General features: G+C 38.6%; 1 protein-coding gene across 1 annotated transcript in view; it reads right to left on the bottom strand.

The window, feature by feature from the left end:
• Positions 1 to 23862, bottom strand: part of KIAA1958 (KIAA1958 ortholog) — a 40822-nt gene that overhangs the window by 2127 nt on the left and 14833 nt on the right. The gene's annotated exons all lie outside the window — the stretch shown is intronic.

Raw genomic sequence — 23862 nt, 5'->3', positions numbered from 1 at the left:
TTCTATCATGTTTCTAAGTTCCTATACAATTTCTATATAACATTGATGGGAGTCAATGAGATTCTATATAACACAGAAATCATCCACTCTTATTCAGTCATTTTTGTGCCATGATACTTAAATTATTTAAATGTTTAAATTTTACTCCATGCCTTTTTAGGGATTCAGGGAACCCAAACCTGTGATTTCACTAGAATGTAGTCCAAGCCTTTGATTTCTGTGTCCTGTAAGGACACAATACTGATCTGTACCTGCTCTGCAACCTAAAGTCACTTTCCCAGGACATTGAAAAGTGACTTACCAGTGTCACATGGACAGTATGTCAAAGGCAGGGCTTGAACCCAGGTCTTCACGATTGCAGGATCAGCTCTCTACCACTATACCTCCATCCTGACTGGTTCTTTTTGTAACAGGTTATTTAATTTAATTTAAAATATGCAATGGCATAGAACAAAAATATTCTAATTAAAGAAGGCAGAATTCCCTCAAGATCAAGAAAATAAAAACCACTTATTATTACATTTAGACACTCTCAAGAATAAACAAAATAAAAATTGGAAATTGAAATATTCAAGAGAAAAGCAGTGCACCCTATTGGCTGGTGAGAGTTGTACATATTAAAATTATTTAAAACACATTTAAAATGAAATTATTCAGGCAACAATTAGGGTAAATGTGTGCTGGAAAAATGTTCTACTGGGCTAAAAGGTCATTATGAGAGCAGGAAGGCAAAATGCTGCAGGAATAGCTGTGATCTGAAAGTAAATTTTCTTGGAAGCATATTATTTCGAAGTTAGAAAAGTCTTCAGAGGTCATCCAAAGTGACCCATATCTGAACAGGAAACACTTTGACAAGTGATGGAAAATTGACTATCTCCCAGAGCTCCTGAATCCCTAAGTAGACAGGTAAGCAGCTTTTCCTTATTTTGGACCAAAATTGGCCTTTCTGCAACTTGTATTATTAATTTTGGTTTTGCTCTCTGGGGCCAAGCAAATCAAACTAGCTCCTCTTAGGAATGGCAGCCCTTTAAAATGTGAAGATTCTGATCCTCTTATGGAACATTTCCGGGCCCCATCTTGATCTTTCTCCTATGGACAAACTCCTATTTATCAACATGCCTTTGAAAATGTAGTTCCCAAAGGTGAAAAAAAAACTTCAGATCGAGGTTGGGGAGAAAAAGAGAGGAAAAGGGGGAAAAGGAGGAGTGAAAGGTAGAAAGGGGGGAGAGGGAGGGAGGGAGAGATAGAGATAGAGAATCCTTTTCCTAATTCTGGATATCATTAAGTCTAAAATTGCATTAGCTTTCTGTTGGCTTCTATGTTCCATTGTTGACTCATATTTAGTTTACAGGTTTATAGTGTCTTGGTAAACGTCAGCTTCATGCTATTCCTACTGCCTGCCTCCTCCACTCCTACTGACTCTGCACATGGCTGTCAGAAATCATGAACTAAAGCTGACAGGGGCCACTACAGATTTATATTATCTCATTTCATCTGAGCCCTCCATTTAGTATGACAATTCTTTTACTTCGCCTTTGCTGATTCTCTTTTCTACTCCCTACTGAGGCTGTTCCAAATCTTTTCTTCTTTACTTGAGCCTCCCACAGCAACCCTTCCAGAATTAGGAAGATGATATTCATTCTCATTCTCATTCATTCTCTCTCTCTCTCTCTCTCTCTCTCTCTCTCTCTCTCCCTCCCCCCCCCCTCCCTCCTCCCTCCCTTTCCTTCCTTTTCCTCTCCTTCTACTCCTGCTTTTTGGAAGGCTTTATGGTTGCATGATATATTTTAGACTACTCATAATTTTAATCTGCTCCTATTTTTTGCATTAAATGTTTTATGTAAGCAACGATTTTTATTTTTCTGATCCATTCTATAGCTTTCTTTTAGTAAAGAAATTGAAATTATTCATAATTGATTCTATAAATTTTAATTTTTACAGAAGTAGTGTGAAGTAGTACAAAGATGGCAAGTTCTTGTCCTATACAAGTCAGCTGTCAGCTGAATAAGATCACAAAGTAATTGGGACATGTTTAATAAAATAAATAAAAATACAATAAAACACAGATAATGTTAGTTTGTGGTTTTCTAAGCCAATATAAGGCCTGGAGGGATGTGTATCTATTTGAGTTTTAGGGGACTAAAATAGTGGCTAGTGGGTTGGTCTTGCCTTCCAGAAGCCCTGGGTTCAAGCTCTGACTCATACATATTAGCTGTGTGAACAAGGGCAACTCACTCAATTGCTCACGGCTGTAGGCAACTAAATACTACTCTAAATTGCTCTAAATTCCATTTCCTGTTTTTTGGTGGAGAGTGTTGACATCAGGAGCTCCTTACGCTGGTGCAATCAGGGCTTTGGAACAACAAAAAAGGTTGAAGTGGGCATACATTGAACTAGGAGGTCTCCAAAGTCCCTTCCAACTTGAAATATACAATGCTGTGATGGGGTATGCAACTCTGGGTGAGAGGTACAGCCTTTTATAGAGTGGGAGCTGGGTATGTCGCCATGGATTGTTGCAGCAGGAATGCAAGAGCTTTGGTGGTCAGGAAAGGTGACAATCCTTACAACCAAGCTGGAGGTCAGAGGAGCTCATGGAGGAGGTTTGATGGGAGGTGGGGCAAGAAGCTGGGCAGGAGCCGTATTATCAAGTGGCCAGCCTGACTGGCCATACCATGCTCTCCTGCTCTCTTTGCAAGACTTTCTGTCAGGGATTCTTAAGGTTTTTTCTTTTTTTAATACTGGGGCCTCCTTTGGCTATTGGGTGATGCCTATTCTCAGAATGATGTTTTTAAATTAATAAGATAAAATACTTAGGACAGCTAGGTGGTGCAGTGGAGTCAGGAAGACCTGAGTTCAAATTCAGTCTCAGACACTTACTAGTTGTGTGACCCTGGGCAAGGCACTTGACCTCTGTTTGCCTCAGTTTCCCCATCTGTAAAATGGGAATAATCAAATAAGATAATAATTGTAAAGTACTTAGCACAGTGCCTGGCACAGAATAAGCACTATATAAATGTTAGCTTGCATTTTTATTATTGTTATCATTACAAAGGAAACCAATTATATTGAAATCAAATTATCAAAAAGAAATATAGTTATGAAAATATTTCTTTAAAAATAAGTTCACAGACCCCCTGCCAATTAACTTTGGGGAAGGGAAGGCTTTTTTCCCCGTTATGTTGAGAGCATCTAAGTAGAACTGGTTCCCTTGTTGCTTTACAATCCATCATCTTACCATAAATCTTCAATTAATATTTGGTGATTAACCTGCTGCTACAACAATATTATCAGCATTGTCCTCATTTCTTCCAAGTATTTTTCTCTGTTTCTTTTGTTTTCAACTCTGAACCTCCTAGACATCAAATCTCTACCTTTTACCTAGCCCCAAACTTAGCTAAGTCTAAATACATTATTTTTTTTCTTTTGGAGGGAAGAAGGGAGGGCGATTGGGGTTAAGTGACTTGCCCAAGGTCACACAGCTAGTAAGTATGTCAAGTATCTGAGGCCAGATTTGAACTCATGTCCTTCTGACTCCAGGGTTGGTGCTCTACTCACTGTGCCACCTAGCTGTCCCCAAATGTGTTATTTTTTAAAGAAATGAAACAAACCAAAGATAATATTCTCTTTCCTCTTGCCAAAAATGCAGGATGTCAGCCACTCTATTTTGGGGAGATTTATTTCCAAGAATAGAAGGAAGAAGGTGATGTGAGACCTCTGAGTGACAGTAACCCCATGAACTGGAGAGAATAAAAATAGTTAAAGGAAACACTGCCGTTAAACTAAAGCATTCCCCCCCCCCACAATTGAATAATGTGACCATGTTTTTAAATAGGTGATTAAATATATGTTTAGATAGAAAAATGATTTTAAATAGAATTCTTTTAATATTATCTTGGCATTATAACTTGTAAATCAGTTAGAAGTTTCTCAAATCCATTTGTTTACATGCTTAAACCAAATCAACATAACTCCCAACAATGCCAGGAATCTTGTATTTGAAGGAACAAGTTGCAATGTATCTTGGGGACATTTATCAGTAATGAATCAAAACTGTAGTGGCAAACTGAATGAAGTGCAACCTATTTTTTTCAGCAGCTATATTGGCTCTTCAATGTTGGCATCATCAAAATGTTTTTTGGCATGAAAAAAAAACCCATATATAAAGTGGAAAAGAATTTTTTTGTCTGAATGAACTAGGCATATGGTTTAGCAAGCAAACCCAGGGAAGTAAGCTGCCAGTGCATAAACAAACTTGTGACACTGACATTTGAAACTTGGAAATCGGTATTAAGAACACTGACATTCCAGATTAGCATCTACAAGGGAATAAATGGTATAAAGAAAGCTGAATTTGGGTAAGATCCCAAAGGTCTAGAAGACAGAATGAAGCAGTTAGGGAAAGCAGCCAAGTAGTCATGAATATGACAAGGCTGTTCCAAGAAGACCCTGTTGCATCGAAGGCAGATGTTTTTATGATTACAACTGAAGTTTTTTTTTAAATAGTGCAAGTAGTTATCAAAATAACTTTTCCCCTCAATTAGCTGCTTACAAAATGTTAAAACCATAGAGCCTCAGCGTATATTGGGATGGACAAACTCTCCAGCGTGTTTACACTAGGAGCGTCTCTACTTCTGTCTCCTACCCAAAACATTCTGATTCACGATGGGCTCCACGGTACCCCAACTACTACGTTACTATTGTAGAGGCTACTGATGTTCACGGCCATTAGATACATCACTTCTATGAATTTGGATGAAAGTAGGAAGGTTGGAGATTTCTATACATAGCGGTAGCAAATGCGGACTTATCTATAAAATTAAGACCTCTTTAGATGACCCTCCATCTTTTGCTGAAACTGTTTTTTACATTCCATAACCATGAATGTCATCAACTTATCCTAGAAAACTATAAAGGTAAAGAGGTTTTTATTTCAACCCTTTACCACTATAGTTCGCTAACATCAACTTTCTGAAGCTCTTTTTAAGCATCTCACTGCCCCGCAAAAACCCCACAGTGTCTTTTCTATTGGTTCTCGAATCAAATGTAAACTTCAGACTGACATTCAAGTCTCTTTCCCCAATTCCTCATGCTCCAACCTCATTAACCATATTTCTCTTTACTCTCCTATGGTTCCGATTGTCAATTTCCAAGCAGTTAGCTTGCCCTCAGCTCTCCATCTCTGAATGTTCCCTTTTTTTTTCCTCCTGGAATGTCTGCCTCTTCTCGATCACCAAACTATGTCACTTGCCTCACTTAAGATCTCTCTTTGAAACCTACCTTTTGGAGAAAGCCTTCCAAGATTCTTACACCTCCCCTAACCCCTAGTTATCTTTTACTGAGCACCCTTTCACATTTATGTATTCATTTAGGACTGTCGTCCTGTGTAGTTGTTGAGAGGTTAACTTGTAAATGTTCTTCTGTAGTTTATGTAGAGGAGTCTGGTTTCTACAAAACTGCCACTGATCATAAATGAGGAAGAAGGAAGAGCCAAGAAGGACTATGAGATTAAGAACCTGGGAGATTGGGAAAACTGCAGTGCCCTCAACAGAATGAGGGAAATTTGAAGGAAGGGCAGGTGCAAGTGAGAAGATAAGGAATTCCATGTTGGACATGTTGAGTTTGAGATACCACCACTATCCGGTACAGATACTTAATTAGGCACAAGCATGTCGACAAGTAAAAACTGTTTTGAGGACAGAATTTTTACATTTATTTTCACGGTTTCAATAATACATTTATTAAATGGTTTCTATACCTATTAGGGAGACTTTTGAAACCAATTTTTTCAACATCACCATCTTTCCGAGGCTCAAATCTTTTTTTCCTTAGTTTTTTAAAAAAGATTTATTAATTTATTCTTAATTTTCAGCATTCAGTTCCATAAGCTTTTCTGAGGCTTAAATCTTGAGTGCCATCTTTAACTCATCTCTCATTTGACCCCATATCCAATTAATTAAGTCCATTCTTCTGCTTCTTTTCATTTACCATTGGTATTACCTCATTTAGGATTATAAGACCTCAGATCTGGAGGTTTAAGGAATCTTCAAGGTCACCTACTCCAAGTCCATCATCTTAGAGATAAGGAATTTTAAACTTTGAGAGGCTAATTGACTTGCCCAAGGTCACACAGGGAGTTAATAGCAAAGCTGGGGTTTTAGCTCAGGTCCTATGACTTCAGACTCAATATCTGTTAATACTTCAATGCAACACCACGAGGACTACTATAATATTCTTCTGCTTGGTTGCTGTACCTCAAACCTGTCTCCACCAGGTGGCATGGAGGATAGGGCACTGGACTTGGCATCAGGAAGACCACAGTTCAAACTTCGTCTCAGACACTTATTCTCTCAGTGACCCTTGGTCAATCACTTAACCGCCGTCAGCCTCAGACTACTCGTCTGTAAAATCGGGATAAAAGCATCTACCTCCCAGGATTGTTGTGAAGATACAGTAAGACAACAAGCGTAAAATGGAACACAAACCTTAGAGCACTAAGTGGCAGTTAACATTATTTTCACGATTATCCTGCTAAAGCTAAAGCACCTCCACACTGCTTCCAGACACCTCCTCCAAAAGCATGACTCAGATCACGTCATCTTCCCTGCTCACAAGCTTGTGATGGTTTCTCCCTGCCTGCTGAACAGAACCTAGCTTCCTTACTCTAATGTTACTCAAAGCCTTCCACATAAGCCATACATGCTTGCCATGTCCTCACCACAGCCCTCACTTTTCCATATCTATGTCTTTGCACAAGCTGTTTCCTAAGCCTGGAATTCCTCCTCCCCCCGCCCCAATATTTCTGCTTATTCAAATTCTGAAATTTTATGAAACCTCTGTTCTCCCCAACAAAGAGGAACATCTAGCACCTCCAAATTCCCTTAGGGCTTTCAAGGTGCGTGGCACATCCTACTGGGTGTTACAAAGTCTTATTTCCTTTATTAGACTATAGGCAAAGCCCATAATTCATTTGCTTTTGTATTTCCTGCAGCACCCAACTCAGGGACTACACAGTAGAAACACAATAACCTTGTTGAATGGATCAATGAATTAATGATGATGGTGATGATAGCTAACATTTATGTAGAGTTTCCTATGTTCCAAGGCACTGTGCTAACTAAGCACTTTACAACTACTATTTCACTGGATCCTCACAACAACCCTGGAAGGAAATTGCTAGTATCACCCCAATTTTACAGATGAGGAAACTGAGGCAGAGAGGCTGTGACTTGGCCAGGGTCACAAAGCTAGTAAGTGTTTGAGGCTGTATTTGAACTCAAATTGTCCTGACTCTAGGCCTACGACTCTATCCGCTACACTACCTTGCTTCTCAGAATCAGTGATTATCTTGCCTGAAATTTATGAGGCCTTAACAATTTTTGAGAGGCAGTATGGAATAATGGATAAAGAGCCTTGAAGCCAGGAAAAGCTGGCTCCCACATACATTCATACCCGTGACAGCTTGCTTAATACCTCCGTGTTCTAGGCCAGGCTACAACTACACATTGCAGAAAAACTGCTGCTGATCTGCATTGGTAGAGGGAGCTTCTTCATGTGGAATGCTCTATGCTAATGAAATCATAATGATCTTTACTTTTGTGAACTTTGCATAGTATTTGGAACTATCCTGCACGAAACAGACTATAAGCTTCCTGAGGGCAGGAACTTTTTCATTTTTGTCTTTGCATCCATCCCCAGCACTTGGCACATAATAAACACTTAAATATACACTGGAGCTGTGGAGTCGAGTAGTATATTTGGGTTGCATTCTTCTACTAGATTATAAACTTGGCTATAATTATTACACAGCTATATCATACATATAGTAAGAATTTAATAAATAGCTACTGAATGGATGTTTATAATATATCTAAACTCATACCCATTTGTGTCTATTTCTGCAGTATCCAAAAAAAAATTCTAAACCATCACATACCTTTTAAGTTTCACTAAAGTATCTGCCTCTGGCAATAATACAACCACCTACAACATCTCCAAATGCTTTAGTGCTCAATTATCTTTCCCAATTAGAAGAATATTTATGTCTTATTGAACAAACTATTTACGTTATGCCTTCTTGCTCAGTCGTTCAGTCATGCCTGACTCTTCATGACCCTGTGGACCGTACTGTCCATGGAGTTTTCTCAGCAAAGATAGTGGAGTGGTTTGCCATTTCCTTCTCCAGGGGAGATTAAGTGACTTGCCCAGGGTCACACAGCTAGTGAGTATCTGAGATCACATTCAAACTCGGGTCTTTCTGACTCCAGGCCCAGTACTCTATCCAATGAGTCACCTAGCTGCCTCCTATGTTATACCTTCCCCTTCCCCAAAACTATTCTTAACTCTCACTGTGACCTCTACTCCTTCATCTCAGGTTGCACTTTCCCACCTTCCTAAGCTTTACCCTATTGTTAACCCATTCAACTCCACATTATTCTCTCAAATCCCTCATCTCTTAGCCACACCTCCTTCACCAAAACCCAACCCTAGATTACTCCCAACTTGGAGTAATTATCCTGTTATCTCTGCTCCTTTCCTCAAATTCCTAGAACAAGCTGGCTATATTCATTGCTTCTGTTCCTAACTCACTCACTCTTCAACCTTTTATAATTTATTACTCAACTGAAACTGCTCACTGCAAAGTTACCAATGAACACTGAAGTGTCAGACCTGATAGTCTTTTCTGAGTCTTCATCCTTCCAGACTTCTTCTTTGTATTTAAAACAAATGACCTTCTTTTCCTGCATACTCTCTTTCCACTGTTTTTGTAAAACTGCTCTTTCCAGTTCTCAGCTTATCTATCTTTTCAGAAACTGGAATAAGTCTAGTTTTCAAGCACACCCTGGGAAGGAATTGCCAGGGATGGGTCTGGGAGAGGGAGAGAAGCCAGGGTAGAGAAGACTGGGCTTCAGCTTTGGCAAAATCTCCTCCCTCCCCCTACCTTTGGCCAAGAGGACCTTTTGAATTTTGAAAGGGTCCAAAAGAGGCTAGACCTCCTGTCCACCCATCTACCCAATGGTGTCCTAGGTTCATTCACTGGATCAGCAAAGTACAGTGTCTGAATCAGGAGCCAAGGGCAGATGCAAAGTCGCCATGCTTATTTAAAGGGAACTTCTTGAACCTTTCACAGATTCTTCTAAAATAGCTCCAGCTACTAGGAGCTCTTCAGCACAATTCTAATACCCACTTAAGAACACATCAGGAACAGAGAATGGCAGGATTTGTACAGGCAGAAGTATGGGCGGAGGCTTCGGTACCATCATCAACAAGGGCTTTAAGACAGGAAGAACACTGGGTAAGCAGGTAATGGTGAGGAGAGTGGAACCCAACATTGGCCTGGAGAATAAGGACTGAACAAGAAGAGTATAACCAAATGAGGGAGAGCCTAGAAAACCAGACATGGGGAACAAGTGGCGAACAAGTGAACTAAGCTTAAAAAGACTCTCCAAAAGCCAGAGAACCTTACCGTGTTACAAACATAAAGCTCATTCATTTCTTTGAAATTTGCTTCGTAGAAAGGCTATTTTTTTGCATATCCATGTTGATCTAAAATAAAATTTATCTAGACAGGACGGCGCAGTCTTACACACTCTTAAGTACACGAAATACACTAATCTCACTTAATACGTATTTAAGTAAGTCTGACTGACTTAAGTAAGTAAGACTGACTTAAAGTCTGAGCTTTAGAAGCCAAAGTTTGGCTAAGGGCTGCTTCACCTTTTGTCAATGCCATGATAACTACCTCTAGCAGAGAGTGACCCCTTGCAAAGCAGGGAGATCCAATAGGTTTTTACCCGTGGTTTCCAGTTATTTAGTCAGTCAGTCCCTACTATATATGAGGCAATGTACTAAGTACTGCTGATACAAAGAATGGGAAAAGATGGTCCCAGCTCCGAGTCTAAGGGGGGAGTTAACATGAAAATGACTGTATATAATCAAGCCGTATACAGGATAAGTTAGAGATAATCAACGGAGGGAAGGTACTGTCATTAAGAGGGGATTGGGAAAGGCTGTTTGTAGAAAGTGGAAATTTGGCTGGCACTTGAAGGAAGCCAGGGAAAGCAGGAGGTGGAGACTAGGAAGGAGAGCAATCCAGGAATAGGGCGTAGCCAGTGAAAATGCCCAAAGTTGGGAGGTGCATATAGTACCTTGGTGCTCCAGGAGATGCCACCAGAGATTCCAGGAGAAATTTTCAGTGCTAATTAAATTCCTCCAGGGACAACAGAAGGGAAAGTGTTCTTTTGTTATTGTTGATCTGTTTTCAGTCATGCCTGACTCTTTGTGGCCCCATTTGGAGTTTCCTTGGCAAAGATATTGGAGAGGTTTGCCATTTCCTTCTCTAGCTCATTTTACAGATGAGGAAACAGAGGCAAACAGGGTGAAGTGACTTGTCCAAGGTCACACAGCTACTAAGTGTCTGAGGCTAGATTTGAACTCAGGAAGAGTCTTCCTACTCCAGGCCCAGCACTCTATCCACTGCCCCACTTAACTGTCCCAAGTACTGTCCAACTTAGGCGATACATTTTAGATACATTTGATAAACTGGCATGTGTCAGCATGGGAAGGGGACTTGAACACACATCATAAGGGGACGAGTGGAATAAAATTGGAATGTTTAGTTTAGAAAAGAAACTGGACGTTTCTTCAGTTTGAGGTAGAAGGCTATGAGAATGATATTAAAGCACTTGAATTATCCCATAAAAGAGGGGTAAGACAGTCTGTTTGGCTCCATAGGCAAATAAGACTAATAGAAGTTATAGAAAGTCAGATTTTGTCTCAATGTAAAGGCAGCTGGTGGCTCAGTGGATGGAGTGCTGGGCCTGAGTTCAAATGCAGCTTCAGACACTTCCTAACTGTGTGAGCTTGGGTGCATTTAACTCTGCCTCATTTCCCTGTCTGTAAAATGAGTTGGAGAAGGAAACAGCAAATCACTCCAACATCCTTGTGAAGAAAACCCCAAAAGGTCTAATATGACCGAACAACAAATGAAACTTTCCTCATGCTTTTTCTGCTATCTCTCCGAGCTTGGATTTTGTCATCTATCAGATAAGGATAATATTTATGCGCCCTACTCTCACAGAGCTGTGAGAGAGAAAAAATGCTTTATAAACCTTAAAGCAACTAGACAATACAGCGGATAGAGCCCTGGGCCTGGAGTCAGGAACTGTTGAGCCATCATTGTGAGTTCAAATCTGGCCTCAGATACTTCCTAGCTGTGTGACCCTGGGCAAGTCACTTAATGCTGTTTGCCTCAGTTTCCTCATCTGTAAAATGAGCTGGAGAAGGAAATGGCAAACCAGAAAACCCCATATGGGATTACAGAGAGTTGGTTATGACTGAAAAACAACCGAGTAAACCTTGAAGTACAATATACATTTAAGCTATTCTTCCTCTTAATTAGAACGATCCGAAACTGGAATCCAAGCTTCTGTTACTGGAAGATTTCAATAACTAGAGGGGGGTATCCCTTCCTAAGCTATGGTACCAAGCACTCTTCTGGTTCACAATGGGCCACAATAGGCTACGTTTCCCCATTTTGCACCAAAATTTTTCTGGCTCGACTTTTTCCTGGAATCGCCCACCCCTCCCATTTTGGCATTCATCAATTCCATCATCATATTTCTCTATTTTTGTTTCAGAATTCAGTTCAATTTATTTACTTTTCTTAAGTTTAACCGAGATCTTTTTTCTTTACATCACCTTCATTTCTACATAGCCCTTCTTCCTCTTCTTCCTAGTAAGCCATCTTTTATAAAAAAGAATAAAGAAGAAAAACTCAAGCAATCTGAAAAGCCACCCAACACATCTGCTGTGCCTGTCTCTCATTAAAATAGAGTTTCATGCCCAGACTAATGCGGGAAACCCAAGTGTACAACAATAGCATGTGATGACTTATGCCAAGGCTACTGGACATTTTTCTCATTTTAAATTTCTTATAGAATTTAAAAGACAAGAAACTGACAAGAACCAGTCAAGAAATACTCTCCGAACAGTGTCTTATGAAAATAAGGAACAGAAGTTACTGACAACTGATTCATAACAGGACATCATATAAGTCTGTATATATTCAACTAATCAAAAGAATGCATGTGTCCCAATAGCTATAAACTTTAAAGAAAGATACTACAGGCATTTTTATTGCCAACATGTGTTTATATCAGGAAACATGTTGAAGAAATAAACATAACAACACTTAGGCTCTATTTTAGAAGAGTCTTCTTTAGGGACTCTCTCTAGGGATTGTGCTAGTCTTACATATGTACCAACATATTTAGGCTTTTTTTTAAAGCTCTTTGTGGTCGTTAGAAAATATCAGGTTAAATATACATTTATTAATTTGGGGGACCCTGGCTCAAAAGAAATTGACAAACAATGACAAATAAGTTTTTTCCCTGGGAAAAGACCTGTCCTCCTAACTTTTGCCATATGAGCCATTTATTGAGACAAAAATAATGAGTTGTTCAATTTTAAATACTAAATTTTAACATATTTTAAAATAATTTTTTCCTGAGTTGTCTTAAAATTACCCTTCAACTGTACCTAATTTTATGTATTTTTATGTTGTCTTAAAATAATTTAAATAGCAAGTCAAACCACTGGATTGTTAATGCAACTAATTAAAACCACTGTCATAGCTGACCAATGAATTATTTTAGATTACAGTTAACCTTTTCCCAGTAGAACTAAAACAGTTTTTAGTTATACATTGATAAGGATTCATATTCTGAAACAGAAGGCTAAGTCAAGGGACTTTTTTGACAGTATCTTCAATGAAGACAAACATGCTTAAATAAAGATCTTCTGGACGTTTTCCCTGGAACTATGTCACTTGAAACAAAATATGAAGCATCAGTTCTTGATTACTTGGAGCATGTTTCCACCAATGACAGCAAGTAAAAACACAGAAATAAGAAGGACACATGACAACAGCACCCTTCAAAGAAATTCAGTAGCCTTGATAATGTGGAAAAAAATCCTTTTTTCTCCTTGCTATTTCTCTAGTTGTTCCCATGTCTATATCACTTCAGGACAAGGAAGGTGTCTTGGTCACTTAAATTCTAAAAGGAATTTCAGAATATTAGAGTCACCTGGGTTGAGCCTAATCACCCTGGAATCATTTGAAGATAACCATAAAAGCAACCCTAGAATGGAATCAACTAAAGAATTTCTAAGGAGGGTGGAGGGAAAAGGGAAAATGGTACTCTCCTAACCCTGAATCCATGATGGCTCTTAAGTCCAAAGTCTTAGGGATGAATTTGTGAAATGTTGCCCTCCTCGAGGAGGCTATTTTGGATTCATTTCATAATGTGAATTGTTGTTTACTTTAAGCAAGTATTCCGTAAACATGAGACCAAAGCAAGTCTTCTGTAAACATTAGACCAAAATAAAAGATATAATGGGCACCCCTTTGCATTTACCATCTATTACCATCTATGGTTCTGTGAATAACCTATACCAAGCCATTTTCTTTTTCCCCAGACTGAGGGGGTCAATTTGCAGTGGTTGTGTGTGATAGCTAAATGTTTCTAAAACAGGTCAATTCCTCATATTTTATATTTTGGTGGGCTAGTTTTGGGGGTTGGTAAATTGCGGAGTGGCCAAGGAACACCAGAAGGCCTCTTGCCTCAAAGATATCAACTTTACACATTCGAGGTCATTTTGGGTTAATAAGTTTCTCTCATTGAAAGATCTAAATCTTCACCTCCCCTTATCAGCTGAGCCTGCTAGCACTTACCTGGCGGACAGGGCCATAGCCACAACCCAATAAAGAGGATGTTTGAATTTCTTCTTCTCACCCTCCTAATCCTCCTTGTTTCTGATTTCCTAGAATGTGTCTCTATTTCTCCTACATTATTTATATCAAGAACACAGTTACTAAAGACAAAATCTTGTCAAAATGCTCTTCTTCAATAATAAAGGTACAATTAGGTATACATACATCTATAACTATTATTGATGCTTGTAATGTCTATTTTAATTTTCCATGTCAATAATAAGCAAAAAAATTACTCAATGAACTCAAATGTGCATTTGAATCATTTTTGCATGTGCCAATTTTCAATAAACAACACTTAATCCTTGTATATCAGCCAATTGATGCTACATATTAGCTGGCCACTGGACATTAATTATAATATGCTAACATATTAATAATTTAAAATTAATGGTATTTAAGGAATTTTAAATACCAATATCTAGGACTATTATAAGTAATCCATAGCTCTAATGATTATCTGAATAACTGCTTATTAAAAATAATAATAAAAAACCTCACTGAATGAGGAGTGAGTCTATTGTAAATATGTAGTCACCATACTATATGAAGGTACAAACATAATACTACATCTTCTAGTTATTCCTTTCGGATTAAATTGGGAAATGACACTCCTTATTTGCTCCATTTCCTGACTTCATTTAGTTATGCCATCCATTATGAAGCCAGCTTTGTTTTTTGATAGCATATAAAAGAACTCCCTAAACTGTCAGGGGGAGTCCAGTGGTTAGTCACATTTTACTTAGTAGGGAAGCAACTTAAAAACTTCCAAGTCCTCGAAGAGACACTGAGTTAGAGAAAACAAAAAGGAAAAGAATGAAGACAAAAGAATGTAAAATGAGAACAAATAGCAGGAGTGAATGAAAACCAGATGAGGCTTCTCAAACCTAATTATAAGTCATAGAAATGGAATGATGCATTCGCCACTGGAGCACCAGAGAGAGAAACAAAGCACAGAATAGGAGGGTGCAATAAATATTTTATTACATTAATCATAATAAGCTGCACTTTAGTCTTGGCCAAAGCATATTCTTAAATCAACTTTACAATGTGACTACAATTTCAAGCTTAGCAGCATGAAACCCACACGACTGTAATTAATGCAATAAATCATGTTGTGGAGCTTTCTACCAAACCTGACAGTAGTTAGTTGATATATTGCTTATTAGAGACTGCAGGGATTTTTCACCACCTTTTTTTATTATACTGCCAATGGCAGTGAATCAAGGGTACCATTTTCTGATATGTCTGAAATATCTACTGAAAGTGTAATATATAACATGAGTAGTGAGCTAGTGCCATCAAGCCATTGATAACACACTATGTTGTCTGCACTTTCCAAGAAGAATCTTGTTTTAACACTGTCTTGCCTTGATTTAATACAGTAACTGAGGAGACACAGATTGGTTACAGAAGTCACATTTAAATTTTATAAAATTCCAGGGAGGGAAGTCCCTGATTTACATAATGCGTCTCTCCTTTTGAAAATTTGTTACCTAACAAATCAAATATCCAGCAATAAAGTAGGTCTTTCTGTAGGAACAATACAGAACAAAGGATATTTCGTAAGGCACATAATTTTTGTCACTACATATGCTACGAACACTTTAAAAATTATTTCTAGGATCTTTTTATTCTCCTTTGGCCCAAATTTTTATTGAACATGCAAATTAATTCTCAATAGTTTTCTCTACGTCCTTGGACCGCACATAGCACTTTGCGCCATGTTTATGCATTTATTTTGTTCTGTTATGTATCATGGCTATTTGTGCATAAGTCGCATCTTCTGTACTAGACCTTAAGCTTCATAAAGACAGAGGTCATTTCTGATTGAGCTTGGTTTCAGCGGTGGGATTCAGCCGTTTCTCGCTGGTTTGGTGACTGGTTGTTAGTGGGGCCAGGGCCTGTGCCTGCCGCGTCAGCAGTGGGGCTTGGTTCCATAGAGAGCTGGTTGTTAGTTTATTTGGATCCCACCACTGGCTTGTTTAGAATGACGCACAGCGCCTGTCACAGTATTCTCCATGGAGTAAGTCTGTTGAATTGAAAATCCACACTTTCTGACTTTTAAAACAGGGATTTCTGCTATCTCTGATTTGTCCAATTTACGACCTGCTAGTAGTAGAAAGTCAGTGTGGCGGAGTGGATAGAGAGCCACCCTAGGGACTAGGAGCAGCTAGGTGGTATAGTGAATAGAGCCCTAGGCCTGGAATCAGGAGGCCTCCTCTTCATGAGTTCAAATATGGCCTCAGACACTGACTAGCTGTGTGATCCTGGGCAAGTCGCTTAACCCTATTTGCCTCAGTTTCCTCATCTGCAAGATGAGCTAGAGAAGGAAATGGCAAACTATTCCAGTGTCTTTGCCAAGGAAACACCAAACGGGGTCTCAAAGAGTCAGACACAACTGAAAAATCACACAACAACAGGAATTAGGATGACCTCAGTTACTCTTGTAGCACAAACTGTGTGATCCTGAGCAAGTCACAATCTCTCAGTGTTCCAAGCACCTTCCTAAACCTCTATGTTGCACCTGAGTTGCATTGGTAGAGGGAATTTGCCTACTCAAGAGTTCTTACACTGATGAAAACACAGATTCAGATTTTTAGCGGGGAGGGAAGTGTTACATGTGTCTGTCATGTTCTAAAAATCTTAATATACAAAAGTGTGAACTTATTGAAAAATCAGACACTGGCTGATCCTATTAAAAGAGACTTTTTAGCTTTGCTGATTGGAGATTATAGACACGCACATCTTAAACACACAGAGAGCAGACAGATCTAAATATACTGAAATTGTGTTTTTCGTCTTGTTGCATAAGTCACCCAAAAGTGATATCAGTGACATAGATGCAATGTGCCTTAGGAGAGGTGAGTGAAAAATACTTTGGAAAATATGATTTTGGGCCCAATGGCCTGGAGATTGCTCATATTTCATCCTTCTATCTATTATGAATATTTTACTTGGGAAGACAGTAAAAATACACTGGACAAAGCAGTAGCAAACAAGAGCTCTAAAAATGAAATTGACTTTATCTTAATGTATAGGACAGGTAATACATGATTACATGTGTGCATGTGAACATGTATGTGTGTATACACATAGCCATACATTTCAGAATTCTGTTTGTGTATAGTACAATCATTGGCTTTCTAGAACTAAGATAAAAATCAACAACAAACTAGAAAAAAGCAAAGGGATGAGAGTGAGTAAACTCATTTTACTAAGTAAACACTGAATAAAATCACACATCCAACACTCTCCTGCACTCAAAAGGATAGCACTAAGGGGTGCAAGACTCAAACAAGCCACCCTATGGTGAAACATCATCTTCCTAGGGACCTGTAAATTTCTACCCAAAAGGAGAAGGATTTGGGGATTACTAAGAGCATCAGCCCTCTTTGCCTACAACTGCATAATCCACATGATTTACAGTTAAATGTGAAGGGCACATTTCAAGTTGCCTTTGCAATCAGAGCTTCATTGCTTCTTGGTTTGGGCTAGGTCCTTTTCTGCCATCGCAGAAACATCGCCAATTGCTCTGGGAGGCTTAATCAGGAACTCCTTTGCTTTCTCTAGTCTCTTCCTACGTACTACCTCTGCTTTTAGCCCAGGGTGGGTCTGCATGGTCGTTTGGAGGCTGCATGCTTCCATGGAAGAAACTTGCAAACACACAGGTCTCCCTCCAGGTAACCTATTCTGTGTTTCTGAATAGCCCCCATCTCCTCTATTTACCTCTCCCTCCAGATCTCCACCATCTGGAAATAAGTGAAACCCCATTCAAAGGCTAAGCTCAAGGGGGTAGCTCAAGGGTCCAAACTAGACATGAACTTCATCCTTCACATGGCACTAAGGGGTCAGCAAGTACCCAGGAAAATGTGAACTTAGAATCTGTCTAAACGTTTACCTTATCCCGGGAATTTTAGGAGGAAGCACTGATTACTCTTCTGGATCATACCTGGGCCCACTCATTACATTAAAAAAAGTAATGTCACATTCTTTTCATCTTTTGCAAGTTAGTGATACCTGGCTTCCTCCAGAAACCACTACATTCTCAACCATCCTCTCCAAAACCAAGGGCTACTCTTTGCATGCCCACTGGTGCCAGGACAAGTTGGCATACTCCTTTTTACCTAATTTTCAAATTATCCCTCTGCTACGATGTCTCAGCAATCTCCTCTCTTTCCGTGTTCACTCTAGCTATATCATCCAATCTAGAATCTAGATTCTTGACCCTTGTCTCCTTCCTTTTTCGAGTAATTTAGTACTTGGGTCACATTCTAGCTTTCAAACCCAACCCCTGCCCTCATACACAGGGTCTTTTATACACACACACACACACACACACATGTTGATATGTTCAATGATATATGTTCACTACATATGCTGATATATATGTGTAGTGAACCCTAGCCTTCTCTATCATCTAGATCATCAGTCTCCTCAACTCCTATAACTTTATTTCATTTTAGCCATGTACAGGAATCTTAGACCTCACAATAACTCAAAACTGTCCTCCCTCCATGACCTTGAACTTCACTCCTCTCCAGGCTGCACTCCTGACTATTCATAGAGTTTTTAGTTACCATGCCCCCATATCAGGCACCTTTATTTCTTACTTTCCCTCCTCTTTCTCAGCTCCCTTTTATGTATTTTTCCCTCCCATTAGAATGTAAGCTTTTTGGGAGCAGGGACCGTCTTTCTTTCTACTTGCATTTGTATTCCTAGCACTTTTTGTTCAGTCATTTTTCAGTCATGTCTGACTCTTCCTGACCCCATTTGGGGGCTTTCTTGGCAAAGATACTGGAGTGGTTTGCCAGTTCCTTCTTCAGCTCATTTTACAGATGAGGAAACTGAGGTAAACAGGGTTAATTCTAATGTAGTATGTGTGTTTCAATCACTTATCTAGCTATGGAGCTCCCTGGAACATAGTAGGCACTGAAAACCTGATCTCTGTCTGTCTGTCTGTCTGTCTGTCTCTCTGTCTCTGTCTCTCTCTCTGTCTCTCTCTCTCTCTCTCTCTCTCTCTCTCTCTCTCTCTCTCTCTCCCCCACCCCTTTATCTAGGTAAATAATTAAATAATAGCCACGAGAACAGTTTGGCTTCAAGGGTTGTTGTCATCATGTACTTCCAAGAACTCACAGTCTATTAAGATGCTTATAGAGAGTGAGGTAACTACGGAGGAGGAAGGAGAAGGGAAACAAACATTCACATGACTTATTAAAAGCACATTTAAGCAGAGCACACACATCTCTTGAACCTGTAAGTTATTTTATTTCTGACAACCTTTACAGCTACTAAAATTCAATTTCATGGGAATTTTTTTTCCCAGAGAAAGTTTTAAAGTTAGCTGTTTTATATTAGTCCATCTAGCTAACATATCGAATTTTAAAAAATCAAAACAACCCATAAACTTGTTTGGTGGCAATAGCAGCCTCATATATGAATTCCACCTAATTAGGAAGACTTGAACTAACTAAATCAGATTGGGCTAAGATCCCCTACTATTTCCTATGGGCACATAATATGTGATCCCTGTCCTTCCCTGCACTCCAAAAATATGTATGGTCTGGGTTATGCTTTGTGACAGTTCCACCAATTTACTCCCTATGACCTTAGATACGTCTTAGATACAAGTCACTTCACTTTGGAGGCATCGGTTTCATCCTCTGGTAAAAGAGGAGGCAGGGCTAGATGGCCCCCGAGGTCCCTTAAATCTATACCTATGATGTTTGACCCCATGGCTTGGTAAGAGATCAAAGAAATCATAAGAAATACAATCTACCAACATGCCAACGTAAGAAATAAGTATTTCAATAGTGGGCTTTGTTTTGTTTTGGCTTTGCTGAAGATCTGTGACTGAGAATCATAGGGTAAAGGAAGTACTGAGTCAGATGGGACCTCACGAAATCGTGTTTCCAGTCCCTTCCTTTTACAGATGAGGAAACTGAGGTACCAAAACCAGGGGTGGGGGAGAGGTAGAGAAGAGAGAATGACTTGTCTAACATTTCTGCGGTATGGTGAGGACCAAAATCTAGCCTTCTAATTACGAGCCCAGATCTCTTTCAACGTAGCCATTATGATGCCTAAGAATAGCCCATGGGATTGCAGATGGAATTTATGCCTGAAAAATTCCAAGGGTAAAATTCATTGTTACTACAAAATTTTGTTTAGGAGCCATAGCTTCAACTAAACTCATAGATTATATGATAATCAACAGGGGTCAATAAATGTAGGTCGCCTCTTATTTTCAAATGAACACTGGGAAGGTGAGGCCATAAAACAAAGCAATTATTAATCAGGGCTGGTCTGGAAAGGCTGTGTGACAGAGGAGGCATAAAAACGAACACATGATAACACACAAAGAAATAGAGATGCAGCAAACACTAATAAATTACCCTCTCCAAGCTAGGCTTGTTAATATTCATTATTATTTATCTAGGAAGTAATAACCAGTGTGCAAATGCTAATTTCTCTAAGTAGGTCACAAGATAAGATCAAACCCTATCTAGGAGAAGTAGTTATAAGAACAAGTCAGACTACTTTTCTATAGAGACTGACACCCTGTTATCCAGCAATAAATATGGGCAAAGTAGGAAAACAGTACTTTTAAATACAGGAAGGGCGTTTCTCTATTGCAATAACAGAGAAAAAAATGGCTGCATTTCAGAATTATCCTTTAGAAAAGATACTGTAGAATATACATGTATATGTATGTATGTATGTGTATACATGTATATGTGTATCTATATATCTACATCTACACACAAATATATCCACACTTAATTGTAGCCTTCTGAGAGGTGGAAGGAGTGGGGGAAAGGGAGAAAGGGAGAAAAAAGAACAAAGTAAAAAGTGCATAGCAGAGAACAAAAGAAAACTAACAAGGAAGCAAAGATGGACAGCTCTCAGTACAACACATAGTATTTATTATATAGATTTTCTTGAAATGGAAATTTATTGCTATATATTTTGAATCTTCCCTTATGTTCTGCTGTGCACATGACATGCTTTTTTTCTTTACTTTATTTTGTATTTAAGTTTCAATATTTATGTTTATAACACATTTCTTTTTCTTTTCTTATTGTATATTTAAGTTTCAGTAATTAAGAAAAGATTTAAAAAAAGATGCTGTATGGAGGAAAGTGTTAAAAGCTAATGAGCTTTGACATAAATCCTAAGGAAAACTCTGGAGACTAAAAAAATTCCACAAAATCAAATTCTGGGTCTGAATATTTATAGAAGACATACTTACACCCACTAAAGCAATTACTTAGACCCATGCTGCAAAGTCGGTATATCCTAGGATTTTAAGGGTACCTCAATTATTGGCTTTGTTAATATTTATGGTGATAATTTATGTGAAGTACAAGCATATGTCATGCCTTTCCTTAGCTACAGAACAATGCTCCAAACTATGGTTTGGGTGTGCCCTATATTCATCGTTTAATTTAATTCATTCTTCAGTTAATTAATTCTTTTAGCTTCACACATCCTGATTAGCCATAGCATTTAATGTTTGTATGGTACATTCAAACACTTAATCATATAATGGAACAAAGAATCACACTCTTCAGAAGCCATCTACTCTAGGGGTTCTTAATCTGTGGTCCATGAACTTGTTTTTTAAAAAAAATATTTTGATACCTGTATTTCAGTATGATTGGTTTCCTTTGTAATTTTATGCACTTTATTTTATGAACTTAAAAACTTTCTTCTGAGAAGGGGTCCATAGGTTTCACCAGACTACTCAAGGTGTCCAGGACACAAAAAAGTTTAAAAGCCCTGATCTAGTCCAATTCATAAATATGTGAACAAGAATCCTATCTACATAATACCTGACAATTGATCATCTTGCCTTTCCTTAAGGATGTCCAAGGAGAGGAAGCCCACTCTGCCTCCAGAGACAGCTCTTGAGAATTTTGGACAGCTCCAAACATGAAGAAGTTTTTTTTCCCATATTGAACCTAAATTTATGTCTTTGCAATTTCTACCTGTTGGTCCTAGTCCTGTTCTTTGAGGCCAACCCAAGCAGAATAAGTCTAAACCCTCTTCTATGACAGCCCTGGAAAAATCTGAACACAGAATTCATATGTATGTATTTCTCTTTTTCAAGTTAAATATCCCCTCAATTCCTCCAATGGATATTTATATTGCAAGAACACTATTTCTATTTGTAACCAGAATTGTCTTTGTTTTCTTTGAGTGACTCAATCTATCTCAGTGAGCTTTACTAGGTGCTAAGCCCCAGGCCCAAACCCCATTAGGTGTTAATGTAATCCATGTGGATGTGAACATCCCAGGGTCCTAAGGGGAGGGGCCAACTCAAGAACCAATCACCAGAGCCTGAGCTCTGGTGATTCAGATGATGTCTGATGATGTCTAAAGCCCTATAAGAATGGAGGACAGAGCTATTGGTGCGGGGCTCTGGAGATGGTGTTGATGAGGAGACTCTGGGCAGCTGTAGCTAAGGAGCCCTCCAGCTTGTAAACCCGGATGTTGAAACTTTGTTGAACTGTGGTAACTATCTGTTGGGACTTGAATCAGACAAAGTCTATTGATGTCTGTAATTTGCATTTTGTTTTGAAGTTCAGGGTGCTGGTTTTTTTTTCCCCTGAACTAACTGAATGATATTTGAATTAAAAGTAAGCTTGTCAACCCCTTCACCTTGCTTTCCTTAATTAAGCAGATCAAAAGAACCTGTGCTGTTGGCAGCTTTCTGGGTGTTGGCTGTGGGTGAATCTTATACCCCCACAGAAGCTGCCAGCCAGGTTGTTGACACACTATTACTATTTGGATTGTCCTCCTCTGGACATTGCTTATCTTATCAATGTCCTTTCTGAAACGTGGGGGACCAAGCTGAACACAATATGCTAGGTGTGGAATATCAAAGGTGAATATCTTGTTCTGCTCACAGATTGTTTCATGGATACATAAGTTAATAAAACTCCAAAGCTCCCTGAGGGAATTTACAGGGCCATAAGTTTTCCTTTCAATAGCACGCAGCACAATGGTAGGCATCTAGCAGTCTCTAAATAAACGCAGTCAATTAAATTGAAATCCCAAATACACATGACTTTACCAACATCAGTGCTGAGATTTGTGGTTCCATGTCAATTCTTTACTGCTCCATCAAAAAATTTTTTTCCGATAAAATTTTAGTGAACACAGAAATTAAAAAAAAAAACAATTAGTACTGAATACAAATCTGGAAATAATGTTTTCTTGACACCATTTGATAAAAAGTATGTACACATAGCTAACTCTTTAATAGAATTCTTCAAAAATTATTATAATAGCATCTCAAGAAAGAAATAGGTGCTTCTAATTAATTCAATTTCCTACTCCCGACTCATTTATTTGTGTAGTTGTCAAAATATGTTATGGTGAAAATGGTTCTAATGGCAATCTCCTACAAATATAAATGAAATCTACACCACACACAAACAACATAGGGACACATTTTCAGAGTAGGAAACTGTTTTCTTTGTTGAAAATGAGGGGCAAAATAATTTTTCCTGAAACTTGTATTAAAAAAATTGAGATTTTTAGCACTTAAGAGCAAATTTTGAAAATGTTTATCTATTTTCATTTTTTTAATCTGGAAAATTCTAAAAATTCTTCCTTTTCTACTGTGCTCCCATTCCATTTCTCATCAAAAAGGAATTAATGTCTATTTGATGCCAAATTATTCAGTTGATCAATTCCACTAAAGAACAGGTTATATGCTTAAAAAAAACAGCCAGACTGACTGATTGACTATTGACAAGGCAAAATGGTTAATCCAGTATCCTTTGGATAGAAACACATAGCCTTAGCCTCCTGCAGCTGCCCATTACTTTACAAAAATAAGAAACACTCGCCTCGTTCCTCCCAAGTGGTTCACTCACTTCAAACAATCATACTGATTTGCCCATGCTGACAATGGTGGTGAGACACGCCCATCAGGGTTAGGCTAACAAGTTTTTCAAGTCTTCCCAAATACTGATAGCTAGATACAGCTTACAGGTAGGATAGTCCATGAATAAAGAACTATGTTGAGCTATCAAGGTTAAAAGTGAACAGGAAGAGATTCCACAGTTATTAGGAAGACCTAA

The sequence above is a fragment of the Trichosurus vulpecula genome, chromosome 1 (assembly GCF_011100635.1).
Source record: "Trichosurus vulpecula isolate mTriVul1 chromosome 1, mTriVul1.pri, whole genome shotgun sequence".
Lineage (NCBI taxonomy): Eukaryota > Metazoa > Chordata > Mammalia > Diprotodontia > Phalangeridae > Trichosurus > Trichosurus vulpecula.
Note: the sequence above shows the minus strand (reverse complement) of the source record. Positions and strands in the feature narration are given on the sequence as shown.